General features: G+C 34.9%; 1 protein-coding gene across 8 annotated transcripts in view; it reads left to right on the forward strand.

Moving 5' to 3' along the window:
• Positions 1 to 18,427, forward strand: part of LOC138710161 (putative per-hexamer repeat protein 5) — a 281,887-nt gene that overhangs the window by 43,479 nt on the left and 219,981 nt on the right. For all 8 annotated transcript variants that reach the window (XM_069840801.1, XM_069840799.1, XM_069840796.1 and 5 more), the window contains 2 exons: positions 778 to 911; positions 16,078 to 16,212. The gene's annotated coding sequence lies outside the window, so the exon portion shown is untranslated. The remainder of the gene's footprint in view (positions 1 to 777; positions 912 to 16,077; positions 16,213 to 18,427) is intronic.

Genomic DNA, 18,427 nt, shown 5'->3' on the forward strand with positions numbered 1-18,427 from the left:
TCAGATTTTGTATTTCATAACATAGTACCTCATTTATCTATATATTTTTCTATACTGTAGTTTGAAGTCAAATCACTGCAGCTATCTACTTCTACAATGTTCTTTGAATAGTTGTATCATGGACCATAGTTGTGTTCCAGGATCATAGTTATGGGAAATGACGGTGCTTAATTTTCCTGCTTTTACTCCTGTCCTACAATTTTTAATTCCATTTTTATGAAATAATTTTTTTTTTTTTTCATTAAGAATATGGTATTGGTAATACTGAATCTTATGTTTGAATCTCTTTCCTCTTATTTGCACAGAGCAATCAGTATAGTGCTGTAGTGCAATGAAACGTCAAAACATTTGATTAGGTTTTTTTTCAGTAGTAGCGGTAGCAATAACACTTAAAAAAGTAAAATAGATGATAGAGTGGTTGATGTTTCGGAAAGTGAAAAGTTAGAGGGTGTAAGTGCATGTGTAGATGCATTTTCAGATGTTTCAATTTGTCACTGTGGTCAGATATTCAAAGCTAGTTGATGTTGCAAATATTCTATTTCTCTTCTCTCAACATTTGTGAGTTTTTGAATAACTCTACACATAATTCTTCAATAGCATGTTGCTGTGCAATTTCTCTTTATTTATAGCTGCTTATTGTTACTTTACTTAACATAGCCTATTTCATATTAAAATTATGAAATTTGGGTCATTAGCGAAAGAACTGTTTGTTGGAAAATTAGAACACCACCACTGATTACACATAAAAATAGCTTTCTGTACAATTCTTTTTTGCAGTTTTGAGGCAACAGAGTGGCCCAATGGACATTATATAGGTACACACCATAGCAGGCTACAAGGAGGAGCCATCCTGTTATTATTGGCTGCTGAACCAGCCAGTCCTCCTGGAAATAATTTTGTCACACCAGTCGGTAAGTTGAATTACTGTTAAACTGATGCTCAGATATAGCTAGCGCAAGGAACGATTACCGAAAAGCAATGGTGGCATTGCTGTCTGTTTTGACGTGTGTATTTAAGCACCCCAAGGGGGCGAGAGGTGCCAGCCGATGGAAGTACTGTCTCTTGATGAACAGATGAGGACATCGCTGTGGAAATAAGGAACATGGCAAGAGAAAAATTCGAAGCTAATTAAACGTGCAACATATGTTTACTTACTTACTTACTGGCTTGTAAGGAACCTGGAGGTTCATTGCCGCCGTCACATAAGCCCGCCATTGGTCCCTATCCTGAGCAAGATTAATCCATTCTCTACCATCATATCCCACCTCCCTCAAATCCATTTTAATATTATCTTCCCATCTATGTCTCGGCCTCCCTAAAGATCTTTTTCCCTCCGGCCTCCCAACTAACAATCTATATGCATTTCTGGATTCGCCCATACGTGCTACATGCCCTGCCCATCTCAAACGTCTGGATTTAATGTTCCTTATTATGTCAAGTGAAGAATACAATGCATGCAGTTCTGTGTTGTGTAACTTTCTCCATTCTCCTGTAACTTCAACCCTCTTAGCTCCAAATATTTTCCTAATCACCTTATTTTCAAACACCCTTAACCTATGTTCCTCTCTCGAAGTGAGAGTCCAAGTTTTACAACCATAAAGAACAACCGGTAATATAACTGTTTTATAAATTCTAACTTTCAGATTTTTTGACAACGGACTGGATGTTAAAAGCTTCTCAAGCGAATAATAACAGATATTTCCCATATTTATTCTGTGTTTAATTCCCCCCCCCCCCCCAGTATCATTTATATTTGTTAATGTTGCTCCAAGATATTTGAACTTCTCCACCTCTTCGAAAGATAAATTTCCAATTTTTATATTTCCATTTCGTACAATAATCTCGTTATGAGACATAATCATATACTTTGTCTTTTCGGGATTTACTTCCAAACCTCTTTACTTGCTTCTAGTAAAATTCCCGTGTTTTCCCTAATCGTTTGTGAATTTTCTCCTATCATATTCACGTCATCCGCATAGACAAGCAGCTGATGTAACCCTTTCAATTCCAAACCCTCTCTGTTATCCTGGACTTTCCTAATGGGATATTCTAGAGCAAAGTTAAAAAGTAAAGGTGATAGTGCATCCCCTTGCTTTAGCCCACAGTGAATTGGAAAAGCATCTGACAGAAACTAACCTATACGAACTCTGCTGTACGTTTCACTGAGACACATTTTAATTAATCAAACTAGTTTCTTGGCAACAACATATGTTTACAAATGAAATAATAATACCGTGCGATATAAGACACGTATTCACATGCAGTGGAACAAACTAAAGTCGTAATGTAACCATCACAATACAAGACTGATTCTATCGATGTCATTTCTCTTTCGACTGTACTCTTGGATATCATTCACGCTATCTTGTGACCTTTCCTGTCTCCTGCTTTTCCTTACTGCATTGTTTGATTCACATCCTTCCATCGGTATTCCCTGCTTGTGAGATCTATAATACATATAACTATCGTGCACATATTTAGGAATGGTAGCAGGAAGACCATATCGATTTCAGTTTTTAGGGTTTTTAGGTTATGGTTTTGAACATTTGAGAGAAAACGAACCTGTTTCATTCATTATACATGCTCTGAAACCTGGCATGAATAAACTCTGTTCTTATAACTCCATTCACATCTCTTTGGCATATTCATTCATTCATACATAATGTTCTGTCCAAGGGCAAATCTTTCACTGCAAACCCACCATTCTCCAGTCCTTCCTATTTTATGCCTTCCTCTTTGTCTCTTCATATGATCCATATATCTTAATGTCGTCTGTCATCTGATATCTTCTTCTGCTCCGAACTCCTCCCATTTACCATTCCTTCCAGTACATCCTTCAGTAGGAAGTTTCTTCTCAGCCAGTGACCCAGCCAATTTCTTTTACTCTTTCTGATCAGTTTCAGAATCATTCTTTCTTCATCCACTCTTTCCAACACAGCTTCGTTTCTTACTCTGTCTGTCCATTTCACATGCTCCATCCTTCTCCATATCCACATTTCAAATGCTTCTATTCACTTCTCTTCACTTCATCGTAATGGCCATGTTTCTGCCCCCATACATGTTTCTACTGCACTCCACACAAAACACTTCACTTCCAGAGATCCACAGAAGATGCTCTTTTTCTATTAAAAGCTTCCTGTGCCATTGTTATTCTCCTTTTGACTTTTAGCACATTTTACTTCTAAATATTTCTTCGCAATTAGGTCGTTACAACAGTTTCTCAACAGCAGTATCTTAAAGACATTATATTTTGTCTAATTTCATTCCATTATGTCCTATGGAATAATATTTTTTGGGGAAATTCAGCAGATAGTAAAAATACAGCCTTTTCTTATTATCAAAAAGAGCAATTAGAATAGGTAATAATTGGAACAAAGGCTAGAGAATCATATAGACCTTTTTTTTTTTTAAATTAGAGATTCTGACCTTAACAGTTGAAGCATTCAGAGCTAAAGTGAATCAAGTCACAAATTTTCGTAAATTGGGTTTAATTCATTTTCTGATTATCTGAAGTTGGATGTTTTCCGAGCAGTAATGGATCAAGTCTTAATTCCAAGCATTCACCGGTAGGTGACACCAGTCACTTTTGGCTCAGATTATTTGTTCACGATGTTCTGAGCCATAGTGGATCAAGTCAACAAAGCATTGCATCAATTAACATCACAATTGTTTATGTTTTATAAATCTAGAATTTGAGAATGAAGCAATAAAATTATTGCTAGTCAAATTAGATAATCCACTAAAGCAAGTTAACTTTAAGTCCTATTATCTCAAAACTACGTCTCATGGACTTGATTCACTTTAGCCCTGAACGCCTTATATATACTTCTTAATAAATTTCCTCTTATGTAATAAATATCATATTTATAATGCTATGAAATGGAAGTACTGGTATGTTACATGGCAGTAAAAATTTTCAATAGTCTTCCTGAAGACATTAAGAATCATAACCAGAACCCTGCATTATTTAAGGTAAAACTAAAAAATTACTTAATATCTCACACTTTCTATTCTGTAGATGAATTCTTGACATTTCACAGTACTGTGTAAATATTTAATATTATTAAATGGTAAACATATTGCATTGTATAATATGTTATTGTTATTAAGGTTTTAATTTTGTATATATTTCATATTAGCATCCATCCAGAAACCTAGTAACCTTACAGCCACTTTAGATTCAATGTCACTCCTAATGCTAAAACCTATAAAACCTATATTTCCAGAGAACCTCTCCTGGCACCACATTATCATAATCACCCTATCACATCATCGGGGTAATGTAACTCCGCCTTCCAGGCGCCCCAACCTCAGAAGTGGGTTACAACTAAGCCACGGCCAGGAGTGAAGACCAGAAATGTCGAAAAGACAACCTGGTGGCATTGGATAAAAAAAAATATATATATATATTTCCATAGAAGTGTGCTACTCATATCAAAATCACCATTAACAACTTTCAAAATGGTAGCGTCGTCTGCTAAGATAAACATTTTCCATGGAATGTAGCTGGTAAATCATTGACATCAACAATAAAAAGAAAGAGACACAAAATTGAGCCTTGAATAACTTGAACATTAAGAGTAGGCCTATACTGGGAAGGTATTTTCCCCTCAAATTCAACAACTTACTACCTATTCGTAAGATAACAAAGATTCTATTAAGGAAATCTCGTTTCCTTTATACCATAAAATTTAAATTTCTTCAGCAATATATCATGAAGCAAGCGATCAAATGCCTTACACAAATCTCATAAACAAGTCAGCGAATTCTGTTTTAATTCAAGGATACCAGTATTGAAAACCTATAAAATTACCATTAAGTCAATTGATTTACCATGTCTAAATCTGCCTAAAACCAAAGTATTGCTCATGAAGCAAATTATTTTCTTCAAAATATGTAAGAAGTCTCTATTCATGACATCCTCTAATACTTTAGATAATTGTTCAAATTATACTTAAGTCAGAGTGGATAGAAGAGAAAGTGACGTTATTTCCTCTAGTTCAGTGGTTCATCGCCAAGTGGCGCTAGCCCTGTTTTCCGTGCCCAGTTTCAGAATCGCTATTCAAGTGAATGCAAAAGGTTTTTAAAAATAACCCATGAGATAAGAATGTATTGTAGAGTACTTAGTTACAATATTTTACTCCTTTAGAAATGTAATATTACTACATTAACAAATTGTGAGTTATATAACACAACCCTGAATAGTAAATATAATAATTAACCGAAAAATGGAACATTGTGCCGGCTTCAGCCAGAAATATGCAAAAAAAGCACAGCATCGCAAAACTGAACATTTTTATGGCATTATAAAATACGCATTGACATGAAATCATAGTTTTTATACACAAGAAAGAATGTAATATAATAAAGGAGACACTTTATTTTCACCAATAGTTTTTATCTACTATTTAGTCATTAGATGCAGTTGTATCTGGTTTATACGTAATTCAGGGGAACAAAAAATATTATGTGCAATAAGACTCATGAATTAAGCTTCGATATTATAGTCTATGCTAATGTAAGTTTTCATCTTTTGAAATACCTAAGTTATTTTGTGTTTTGTAAAATTAAAACAGTTTGGTAGCACTGTATTAAGTAGTTGTATGCTACTTATTGGAGAATATTAAATTAATGACTTTTCCATGAGATCTGTTACTTTCTCATATGCTCGATTAGAAATCTCTTATGATGTGGAAACGTAATAAACAAATGTAATAAAATTGTAAACCAGATTAAGCTCTAGCCTAGATGCAAAGTAGAATTATACTGTACTTTTGTTACCGAAATAACTTTTACGTTAATTACGACTAAAGTGCTATTATTAAAAATAAAATAATTAATAATTAAACATGCATATTTAATGAAGTAGAAGCTAGGTGCTTGGATTCAATTAGGAGTTCACAATTAGCACTTTAATATAGCACATTTTTTAACCGGCACATAGATTGAAAAATGTTCAGATGTAGAAAGTCTATGGTAATCATCATAAGATAATCATTTTCTAATTCCAAAATGTCGCTCTAGAGGATCCTGGTTAAATTTTTTCTGTCAGAATATATTTAAATCTGCTATCCCACAAGAATTAATATATTTCGCTAGTGCTCTGAATTGTCACTCTAAATAATTCAAGGCTTCTTTCTTAGGCAAACGTGTTTGTTGTATTGTCAATTACGTGTAATATATTTTATAAAATCGTGTAATGCTAGAATCCTTTGTACAGGGCAGACGATGGTGTCTGAGTTCAGCGTATCTGCAAGGTCATTCATTCACCTTTGAATTCTTTTGTATTTTCACTTTTCTCGAACCCATTACAGTTTATGACTCTAAAAATGTATCGATTTTGAAAAACTCACACTAAACAACTGAAATGCTGGTCTGGAGTTCATTCACTGGAAGGAATTACAGTCAATGTAACTAGACATAATTTTGGGCATTCAGGTGTGGAGTAATGGCACATAAATGCATACAATCGCATGATTAGCTTTGATGTTCTTCTGTCACATCCAATTATTTTTTACTCGGATATTTAACGATGCTGTATCAACTACTGGGTTATTTAGCGTCAGTTGAATTGGTCATAGCCAGATAGTATTTGGTAAGGGTACATGTTATGAGAAAGGATTGTTGTCCTCTTCGTTGGATATTTTCTCTTCTTTTCTTTTTTTTAAGATATCGAGGCAAGTTTAGGAAAATACGTGTTATGGCATACGGTTTTGGTCGCCAGTTCTTGCGTGGAAGTCCCACCTCTTTATCAGCAATAATAAATTTATCGGCTCTTACAATCAAAAGTTGCCCTCGGTAGTGCAGTTGGTATAGCACTGGCCTTCTATGCTCGAGGTTGCGAGTTCGATCCCGGCCGAGATCGATGGCATTTAAGTGTGTTTAAATGCGACAGGCTCATGTCAGTAGATTTACTGGCATGTAAAAAAACTCCTGTGGGACAAAATTCCAACACACCGGCGAAGCTGATATAACCTCTGTAGTTGCGAGCGTCGTTAAATAAATCATAATTAAAAAAAAATCACAATCAAAACCGCAGAAAAATGGATATCACAGATATAAGAATGAGCATACAGTTTTCTGTGTTCGTGGAATTGCTCTACACCATTTCTGAAAAGTAGTCTAGTCTTTGGGTGGATAAAAGAAACGTCTCTTCCTTACAGATTATACAGTATAATTGGATTTACATCAAAACAAAACAATTAGGCTTACATAAACGGCACAATAAAAATCACCGGAACACCACAAGAAATATCTTCTTAATTCCATAGTAGAACGATCGTCATGCCAATGTTTCGCTCAGTTGCCGTGGCAATACTAGGGGGTTTAAAAGTCCCATTAGACCCTTGCCGAGTTACTACACTTTCTATTCTAAACGCTCTGCTTAAGTAAATAAGGATATTATAATGTATCGGGTACCCATATACTCAGTAGTAATATGATGACTTCAAAACTGATAAAATTCAATTCTGTTACAGTAAATTTGCCAGTACAGTAATTAACTGAAGTGTATAAAATATTTTAATTCTCTAATAGAGTTTGAATTGAAATTCTAACCAAAATTATTTACAGACATACTGCTGCAAAATTCTTCATAAATGTGTTCGAAATAACATAAACACAAAGTTTTAATCAGCGAAAAGCTCAGTGTTCAATGTAACAAATTGTCTACATTAGATAGAACTGAAGAAACATAAGAACATCCTGATTTCTTCAGAGCTTGTATGACAAGATTCTGTGAGAAGTGACGGAGTATATTTTGAAAAGCAATATGACTTTAACCCTACAACAGACTATTTAGCATCATTATTACACTGTGGAAACATGCTTATGTATAGTTTATTTTGACAAATTAGATTTCGTTATTAGAAAACTGACCATATTTGACAGTATGAAAAATTGTAATTACTTCAGACTTCGTTAATAATGGTATTGCTTCCTTATAACTCAATGTTTTGTTTTGGTAATGCATTGTATCATTGTAAATGTAGAATAATTGAAAATAAATACTGAGTGGGGTAGATAAAAGTAGCCCACCTTCCGTTTGAATGAGAATGTGATATTTTCACTGGTTGAAATTCCATTATTGTATTCTATCGTAGAGAAAGCGCAAAAAAAGCTTGCCCATTTGACTGATGCGCAGAGAACAGTATTCGGTCCTTGTGCCGCCATGCTCGTTACAGGGCTGCTATGAATCACCTAATGCTGATTACAGGGCGCATTCGAAAGTGCGGTCTTGAGCTGTTCGTATCATGGAGTGTATTGTGCAGAGCGGGTAGAAGCCAGTGTGTGCGTTACATATTCTGCATTTTATCCCTGATATCAGGAGTTTTATATAGTTCAAAGTGTGTTTGTTAAATAACAGAGTTGTGTATAACATTCTATGCACTTAACAATGCCCCCATTTCGCTCTAAATTAGGAAGTGCTAATAAAACGTTACACAGTCAAACTAGGGAATTATTTATAAAGTTTATAAATTTATGAAAAACGAAACAGGCTTTGCTCGTAACATAAGGAGTATATACAGATTAAAATAAATCGACCATAGTACCCTAGTTATCGGAACATCACATAGTATTAGTGTTTTATTACAACATCAAATATCAATTTATTACACGATTACATATTTCTTATAACATCTTTGTCATTTCATTCAGTGATTTTATATGTAAAAAAATTCGTGCTTCTGTATTTTCAAAGATTATATATTTTTTACAACATCTTTGTCATTTCATTCAGTAATTTTATATGTAGAAAATGCGTGCTTCTGTATTTTCAACAATTATATATTTCTTATAACATCTTTGTCATTTCATTCAGTGATTTTATGTGTAAAAAATTCGTGCTTCTGTATTTTCAACAATGTTATGTTATTAGTTGCCCTGCAATAAGGTTTACGTTATGTTACACATGCTGTGATAAATCTCACTTGAAACATCAAGCTAACAGACGACTGAGAACTGTCGACAGTTTGTCATTCGAATCGAAGCGAGGTCGAGTGCACCTGAACGTTTCCGAAAGTTTGCACAGCTTTCCGTGGCAAGCTCTTTTTGCGTCTACTCTATCATAACGAAATGAATAAACGGCTACAATAATAGACAATTTTATACAATAATCGATTGTTGGCATTCTTCCTGGCAGCATTTCATCAATAGTTATTAGTCGAATTACACTGTCTGTTCGCATTATGCAAAATGATTTACTCGAAAGAGTGGAAATTGTGGAAGCTTATGTGAGAATAGGTTCGATTAAGGAAACCTACGAAATTTTCAGGGCCAAGTTTTCTGGATAGAGGACAACCGGCAAAGAGAGCAATAGAGGGTTTGGTAAAAAAAGTGACTATAAGATCTATTCAAAATGTGAAAAGATAAAGTGTTACTTCAGTTCGCACACCAGAAGTTATTGAGGGCATCCGCCAAAGGATTATTGCATAAAATTGTCCATTGTTGTAGTTGTTTACTCATTTCATTATGATACAATACGATAGAATACAATAATGGAATTTCAAGCAGTCAAATTTTCTTTCTCCTAGTCTTTATTAAAGCAAAGATTTTTTTTTTTTTTTGGAGTTCACTGTACTCTTCATAATTGTATATTTTTTTAACTTCACAACTATTACTTTTCTTTTAAAAAAGCTCGTTAATGTAGAGCCTGATTGTAAACTTGTGGCAACTGCGTGAATGACGAATTCGCAACTACTTACATGGACTCACCAAGAGTCTTGCTGAGGGGTGTTTGAACAGTATGCTCTATGAGTAAGCAGTCGCCCATACACACAGAACCCTCCACTCCGAAGCCTCAGAAAGAAGCTCATGCATGTTGGTGCCACGAGATTGCGATCGGGCTCTAGCTAGTTCAAGGTTTCATTTGAACACTTATTTCTCAATATTATGTCCGAGGAGACAGAAGGAAAAATGTAAAATCTTTGAGTACCTCATGAAAGAATAGGTGTAGATGCTAACTTTTGCTGGTATTGTTGGATTGTGGCCGCCATCTTAGAGCAAGGTCACATATTTTAAATGGGAAGGGGGTCATGACGCATATCAAATGAGACTAAAATGGAATTCATTGCTGTAATCAGATCTGACATATTAAGTTATGTTCTACGGTTCAAAAGTTATTAACACAGAAATTTGAAATTACTGGTTACGGTATTGATGAAAGAGAAGGAGATAAGGTTGTCCTGGTATCTGAAGAACGCAGATACCATATCATATCTGTAGATTTCAACAACCGATATCCAGAAAGACCACCAATTTCAAATTTAGAGCAACTGGAACTGTTCAAAAGAAGCCAAGTAGAAGTTGGTCAAAAACAGCAAATGATGAGAGAACCTCAACACTATTCTTGGCCTCGTTTACCAATAATCCAAAATGCAACACTTGAAATCTTTCGGCAGAAAGTGGTATCAATTAGTGTGTGGATTGTGTGGATTCTTCATACCAATAAATGGCACCTGTTCAAGGTCCAGATGCTGCAGAAACTATCAGAGAATGAATCCGATAGACATGTCGAATTCTGCAAGACCAAGGTTGAGGTTTTCAGCCAACTGCTATTTGGCTTGTCTTGAACAGTCCCTGTTGCTCTAAATTTAGATATCAGGGATGTGATAGTGTTGTGTGAAATTGGCAATCTTTCTGGACATTGAAATTTGCGGCTATGATACTGCAGCTGCTTTCCCCAAACATCAGAATCACCTCAATCCTCTCCTCTTTTGTCAATGTCATCTCCAGTTTACTGAAACTACTTACTACTGCTTATGGCTTTTAGAGAATCCAGATGTTCATTGCTGCCCTCACATGCGGTTGGTCCCTATCCTAAGCAAGATTAATCCAATCCCTACCATCATATTCCACCTCCCTCAAATCTACTTTAATATTATCCTGCCATCTATGTCTCAGCTTCCCCAAAGGTCTTTTCCCCTCCGGCTTCCCAACTAACACTCTATATACATTTCTGGATTTGCCCATACGTGCTACATGCCCTGTCCATCTCAAACGTCTGGATTTAATGTTCCTAATTATGTCAGGTGAAGAATACAATGCGTGCAGTTCTGCGTTGTGTAACTTTCTCCATTCTCCTGTAACTTAATTCCTCTTAGCCCAAAATATTTTCCTAAGCACCTTATTCTCAAACACCCTTATCCACTGCTCCTCTCTGAAAGTGAGAGTTCAAGTTTCACAACCATAGAGAACAACCGGTAATATACCGTCAAACCGTCTAGAGTCGACTGCTTTTTTTCGTACTTTTACCACTACTTCACAGAGAAAGCGATCTACTATTTCACTGAAAATGGTATGTTATAGCATACAACTCAGAGATTGTTTTCTGTTATTTTCATTATATGAACTTCAATGGTCACTGAGGAAAACAAATTTTAAACGCCGGTCGACTCAACCCTGTACATGGTGTTAAGTGGACCACCATATTAAATATACATGTAAATTAACGTGTGCTGTCATTGCGGTCAGCGGTCGAAATCGACCTTCTTTTGGATGCTTTTATTGTTATTTACTTTATTATTTTTTTATTTTTAAGTTATTTGGGATAGGAAAATGCGAACTTTAATATAGTTATTTTAATGTGCGTACATTAAATAGGTTAATGCTCCTAAATTTAATAGAAAATATTTAATTAATTAGCAGACATAAAATTACGTCAAACTACACTCAACATTATCACATTATTAATGTACTAATTAATAAAATAGCCCTGAAAAATACAGGAAATACAGTTTCCATCTCCTAATTAATATCATAACCCTGAAAATCAACACCAAATTTTAAGAATTCCTTTTTCTCCATAGGAACAGGAGCACTTAGTTTTCTTTCTACCTGAACATAGTCAATAAGACTCACATCCTTCACCTCAGGATATTTGAACTGGAATCCACCCCAATTTCTAACAAAACGAAGTTCAAGTCCTTCTCCTGGAACCAGTTCCTCAATGCAACCGGCATAAAATTTAATTGTCTTTTTAGTTGGGAACTTCACTAAAAGCTGATCCCCTGATTTAGGGTCATCGAAATTGTCATTATCATTGTTATATTCCTCTTCAACCCACTCATCTGACGAATCTTTAGTGGAATGTCGTCCATCTTCATCACTATCACTGGACTCCTGGTATCCTCTCTGTTTTCTTTTCTTGGTGGTTTTCTTAGCTTCTCTTTTTCTGGTCTCCTCAGTTGACACAGAATGAGAGATATCTTCATTTGACTGAGATGTTCCACCTTCAGTAGGCCTACTGATACCTGATACTCGCAATACATTTTCCTGGTTCAATTTCAATTTTCCTTTTCCTTTTCTTGGCAGCCAATTATTTTTCATATCTCATGCCCTGGAGCACTTTAATGACCACTTCTCTCACCAGTGCTGGTGTGTACTGAGATTCTGGAGACTCTGTCATACCAGATTATGGTAGTTTATTAAGGACTCTTTGTGGCTCGAATGGGTAAATTCCACAGGCCTGCATGGTCGACTCTGTACTGGAATACAACTTCAACTTCTGACATCTCTCAATAATATGGAAAAATATTTTTTGTTGTAATATGTTGTTAAGCTTAAAATTCTGATTACAGAAATACAGTTATTTTGTATTGCATTTCAGTTAAACAAGGCTAAATTGTTAAAAGATAGACAGAGTACTTTTTGTTAATATTTTTGCTATTGGCAACATTGAATTTTACATAATCAAGAATGCACAATATGTTTGGCATTACCTTGCGAGATTGAAAGGGGAAGTGTTATCAGTCAGCTGGAAGCAAGCAGTGGCGGCTAGTAGGCAATTCTATTGGAATAAACACATGAAATTAGAAAGTGTACACAGTGGTCGAATCTAGACCCCCAGGTCGACTCTAGGCAGTTTCACGGTAACTGTTTTATAAATTCTAACTTTCCGCTCTTTTGAGAGCAGACTGGATGACAAAAACTTCTCAACCGAATAATAACAGGTATTTCCCATATTTATTCTATGTTTAATTTTCTCGCAAGTGTCATTTATATTTGTTACTGTTGCTCGAAAATATTTGAATTTTTTCACCTCTTCAAAGGATAAATTTCCTATTTGTATATTTCCATTTCGTACTATGTTCTGAAATATCACCAGTAATTTCAAATTTCTGTGTTAATTACTTTTGAACCACAACACATATTTCAAATCTGATTATGACAATGAATTCCTGAGAAAATTTTGGCCTTATCTGCTATGCCACATGACAACCTTCAAATTAAGAAAAAATGTCACATTGATCTAAGATGGTGGCCATGTTCTGGAAATACCCAGAAGAAGTTGGCTCTGTCATTCATCCTTTCGTGAGCTGGTCAGATCTTTAATTTTCCCTTCCATCTTCGAAATAGAATGGTGTCTTGGAACTTTTTAGTCAACTGGTATTATAATATAGATGAAATTGTTTTAATCAAGTTATGAAAACTCTGCTTTTGCTTTTCTCTTATAACTCAGAATTGTTTTACTAGCTATAGGCCTAGATAACAAAAGTGGCATTTCCAAATTAGAAAGGCCGTCTCTGTCCATAAGTACAAGAATAGTGGAGATGAGTACCAATATGTAATCAGACGCACAGTGATGTCACGTCACACAGGACTATATTAGGAGATAGAATCACAGCGGTGACTTGCCGAATACTGTGAATCATACTGTGAATGAAGTAAAAATGAATGAATGATTACCAGGGCGTGAAACTGAGAGAGGAGTTTCCGGTAGCAAGACTTTGCAGGCTGTTGTTTTGTTGCCTGATCACCAGAAGCGCTAAACATAAATTTTCTGATTGTACTAGTGGCTTGTGCAGCAATTGCTGCAAACTAAGTCCATGAAAAGTTCAAATAAAAATTGTTCAGATTTATTTTCAATGAAGAATACCAGACATTTTGATAGTTATTTGCTTCCATAATAGTGATACATACTCCCTCTGAATGTTTTTTTTTTTTTTTTTTTTGCCAAATACTTTTCCTTGAACCTATCCGTCTTCAGTTCTTGAGTTTCAATGCAAAATCGCTAGTAACAATGTCAGGATGATCAGTGGGTTTTTCATGTGGGAGTAATGCAGTAGCTATTTCGGGTCATTGTGGATTGTATGTGACAGTTAAGAAAATGTAAGGTTTGTCATGCTTTGAACAAAAGACTTAGCATCTTGGTATAGCTGCTGCATGTTTCGTGAACTACCCTGAACTGTAGAGGGCAGAATCACTTTTTCCCACTAAGAGATCTTGCTGAGGTGATCAAGAGTCTACAAAATCTTGTAGGCCTCTTATTTTATAAATAAGTAATACCTTTTGATCTTTTCTTATGAATTGTAATTTTTTGCGTTTCTTCCAGACAATACTGATCTATCAAATACTGCTGGATTAATTTGTGTAGCAATGAATGTTATTTCGTATATTTTCTGTAATATAGACTGATGTGAGGAATTTATTGCTGAGATGTGGAAAATGAGGTGAATGATATGTCAGAGTTGTAGAATCTTATATGCGCCCTAAATAAAATTGTCCGTCATAAATCGTTAGCAGTTTCAGTGTTTCATTCATTGCTGCTTGCGGGAAATAAACTTACTCATCACGGTAGCAAGAAGTGAAATGGAATGCTATTTTCCCTACAACAAAATATGCTTGGCAGCGATCACAAATCTAATCAATTAAACCAAAGAAATATGAAATTAATTGTGATATAGTTTAAAGATGCAGCAAAAATAGGAATCATGACTCAATTACTACCAAGGAAAGTTAGAGAATCAGACATATAAATATCTATATCACACTGCCATTACATATATGAAAAGGACCCACACCACTTGATTAATAATTGTAAAAGTATTTCATTTTTAATAACAGTATTGTTACCTTACGTAAGTTTTATAGTTTTCAGTAACATAAGGTTATATAGGCCTATAGCCATTACTCAGTAAATTATAGAAATGAAGATCTAATATAAAATATTCTTCCTCTGCGTCTACTTACATAAAGCCCCAAAAGGTTTCACTTTCATATATCAGTATAGCATTATGTGTTGCATTAACTATAATAATATTTCATTTTTAATGGTAATAATGTCATCAAACATTCTTAAGTTTTGTAGTTCTTAATATCCATTACACAGCTGTACTCTGAAAACTACAGACTAGAGAATCAGACCTGTAAATTATTTTTTATACACTATGAAAACATTGCACAAATGAAGATCGACATATTGGCATTATGATGGGAAAGAATCTGAGCCGTCTGAACTCTATGTCAGCAATCCTGTAGGTCATGGCCTTCGTGTAATAGCCTATTGTTTATTGTAGTGTGTGTTTTGTTTTATTCTGAAATGCAACATGGCCGACTTGATGCTCGCTTCGCTTAAGGAAGCGAACATCAAGTCGGCCATGAATGCAATTAATTAGTTCTCAAAACTGACGAAAGATAGATTTTGGAAAAAAGGAAAATGATGTAGGAAAATTGACATTTCACTGAAAACTACTATTTTTCCGAAAAACTTTGGGTTCCAAGCTTCAAAATGAGGAGTCATTTATTAAAATCCATTCAGCTGTTTTACCGTAATTTCCATTACCAGGTCAAATTATATATATAGCATGTGGGAAACCAGCAGCTATTGGGAAACACCATTGTATACGAGATATATCTCGTAGGCAACAGAAAGCCACACAGAACAACAAAATAGCAGCTATATTTCTTTTGAGACGAGAGCCTGATGACTATTTCATAAGTTGTTTGTATGTTTATGTTATTAATCAAGAAAATATGTGAAAATTTCATCAGGACAACTATTTTATTTTATTTAAAAATATTTAAGAAATATTTTATTTATACTTCTTTTTTTTAATTTTTACTTATTAACTTAATTATGTAACAAACACACAAAAATAATAACATTCATCTTTAACAGTCTTTATAATTTGATCAACAAAACAACCAATATCACGTTCAAAATTTCAAATGTTAAGCTTCACAGCCAGACCACCTGAGCGCACTCTTTGTTCTCTGCTTCCCTGTTGTAACATGTGCCGTGCACTTCTATTATTTTGTTGTTCTGTTGATTTTTTGGTTTTTGGGTTGTATGTGTAGGATTTCCTGATGGTTCGTTTGGAGATGTGTTTACAACCACTGAAGTTGTGCTTGGCTTGGGACCACGATGACTCAGCTCTGTTAGAGACCTCAATTGTGGTAGTGGTAATTCTGCAGGAACTTTCACCGCTAGTGGTAAGTGTAACATTTAAGTGTAACAGTCAAGTGTTTACAAGCACAAGAAAATGAAAGGATTCAAGAAATATAGAATCAAATAGATCAGCCGCAAATGGGTACCGGTATGAAATCAATAAAATTATATTCATATAAAATAGGCTAGGCCTAGGTACTAACTTGTATCTCTAACACTGGTAATGTTATGATAATGAACACAGGTTGATCTTTGACATGACGAACATAAAGTAGCCTAAGCATTGCTAAGTTCATCCTGTGAACAAAAGTAAATAGTTCAGGAATTTCAATCGTTGTTTTAATGTCTTAATTAATATCGTTTTACATCAACCATTAAGTGAGAAGCTCTACATTACGGTTTCCCTTATATGGGAATTTTTTTTTTTATGTATCAAACGTATACCCCCTAATTTTGTTTTATCACAGTTCCTCTTATGTAAAATTTTTACTTAATTGCATGGCTTTAACCCATGCCGACTTTGCTTTCAAATTTTAATTTCATTTAAATTTATTGATGATTAATGAACAAATCAATTTCGCAAGTTTTCTTTATTTTTCTTCCGACAACCATGGTCTTCATCTTGTTTGCATTTATCTTCATCTCATACTGCTCACGGTTGTCAGTTAGCTCCAGTAGCATATCCCTTAGTATCGTCTCCTCTTTTACTAACAACGACATATTATCAGCAAATTTTATGCACTTTATTCTTCTTTCTCCTACTATCACCCCTCCCATGTTCTGAAAACAGTTCTTTACCAAATTCTCCAAGTAGATGTTGAACAGATAGGTGATAAAGGGCATCCTTGTCATACTCCTCTCCCTATTTCACTTTCTTCAGACATTTCTTCTCCTATCCTGACTTTGACTTGTTGTTTCATATAATTATGTTGTTGTTGTTTTGTAATGCTAGGCGTTTGACAATAAAGTCATTTCACCTCTTGCACTCCAATATTTTTCAAAGATATTGTCATGGTCAGCCACTGAAACACAGATTTTGGGGTGTTCTGAATCTATTTCTTGATTTGAATTGCACAATGGGCGGTTAGGGGACAGATATATACCAATTCTATGCAGGCGTTTGGCCAAACAGTCATGGCCTGTTGCCAATTTAAATGCAGCTACAGATGATTTGCGTGGTAAATCGGAAATTAACTGTGGATTATGATGCAGAGAGTTTCATTTTTTCCCTTGAGATTGTGTTATCAAATTTTGTTTGTTGAAGTCTAAGTGTGTAGATTTAATAAATCTTTTCACAGAATAACACGTAGATTTAGTGACAGGTCTGTAAGTAGCAGTGCTGCCGTTCTTTGCTAAAGCATCCACATTCTCATTTCCCAGGATTCCACAATGGGATGGTATCCATTGGAATACAATTCTTTTTGGAATATGTATGATAAGACTTCTTGTGTTCTACACATTAGAAATTGAAAACAACAAATCCATAAATTTTCTAGACATCACAATAACAAAAATAGACAACAAACACACATTCAAAGTATACAGAAAACCCACAACAACACACGTACACAACACATCCAACCACCCCACACAACACAAACAAGCTGCATTCCGAACAATGGTACACAGACTACTCAACATACCAATGAACCAACAGGATTACAACGAAGAACTAAACACAATCAAATACATAGCACAAGAAAATGGATACAACCCCAACATAATAGACAACATAATACGTAAGACAAAACAAAACCACAAAAAACAGAAGAATACAACACAAACACAAGAACACAAAAAATACATCACACTAACATACGAAAACAAAAACACACATAAAATTGCAACCTCATTCAAGAAATTAAATTACAACATCGCATACAGAACAAATAACACTCTACAAAAACATCTCAACACACAAACAACCAAATACAACCACACAGGCGTATACAAACTCAAATGTAACACCTGCAACAACTTCTACATAGGACAGACAGGCAGATCATTTCAAACACGTTACAAAGAACACATCACAGCCATAACAAAATTACAAAACACTTTCACATATGCAGAACACATCACAAATGCCAACCACACCTACAGAGGCATCAACACAGACATGGAAATATTGCACATCCAAACAAAAAGCCAGAAACTCAACACACTAGAACAATATGAAATATACAGACACACGAAAACACACCCCAACGATATTCTCAACACACAACTCAATTTCAAAACACATACACTCTTTGACTC

This window comes from Periplaneta americana, chromosome 12 (genome assembly GCF_040183065.1).
Source record: "Periplaneta americana isolate PAMFEO1 chromosome 12, P.americana_PAMFEO1_priV1, whole genome shotgun sequence".
Classification (NCBI taxonomy): domain Eukaryota; kingdom Metazoa; phylum Arthropoda; class Insecta; order Blattodea; family Blattidae; genus Periplaneta; species Periplaneta americana.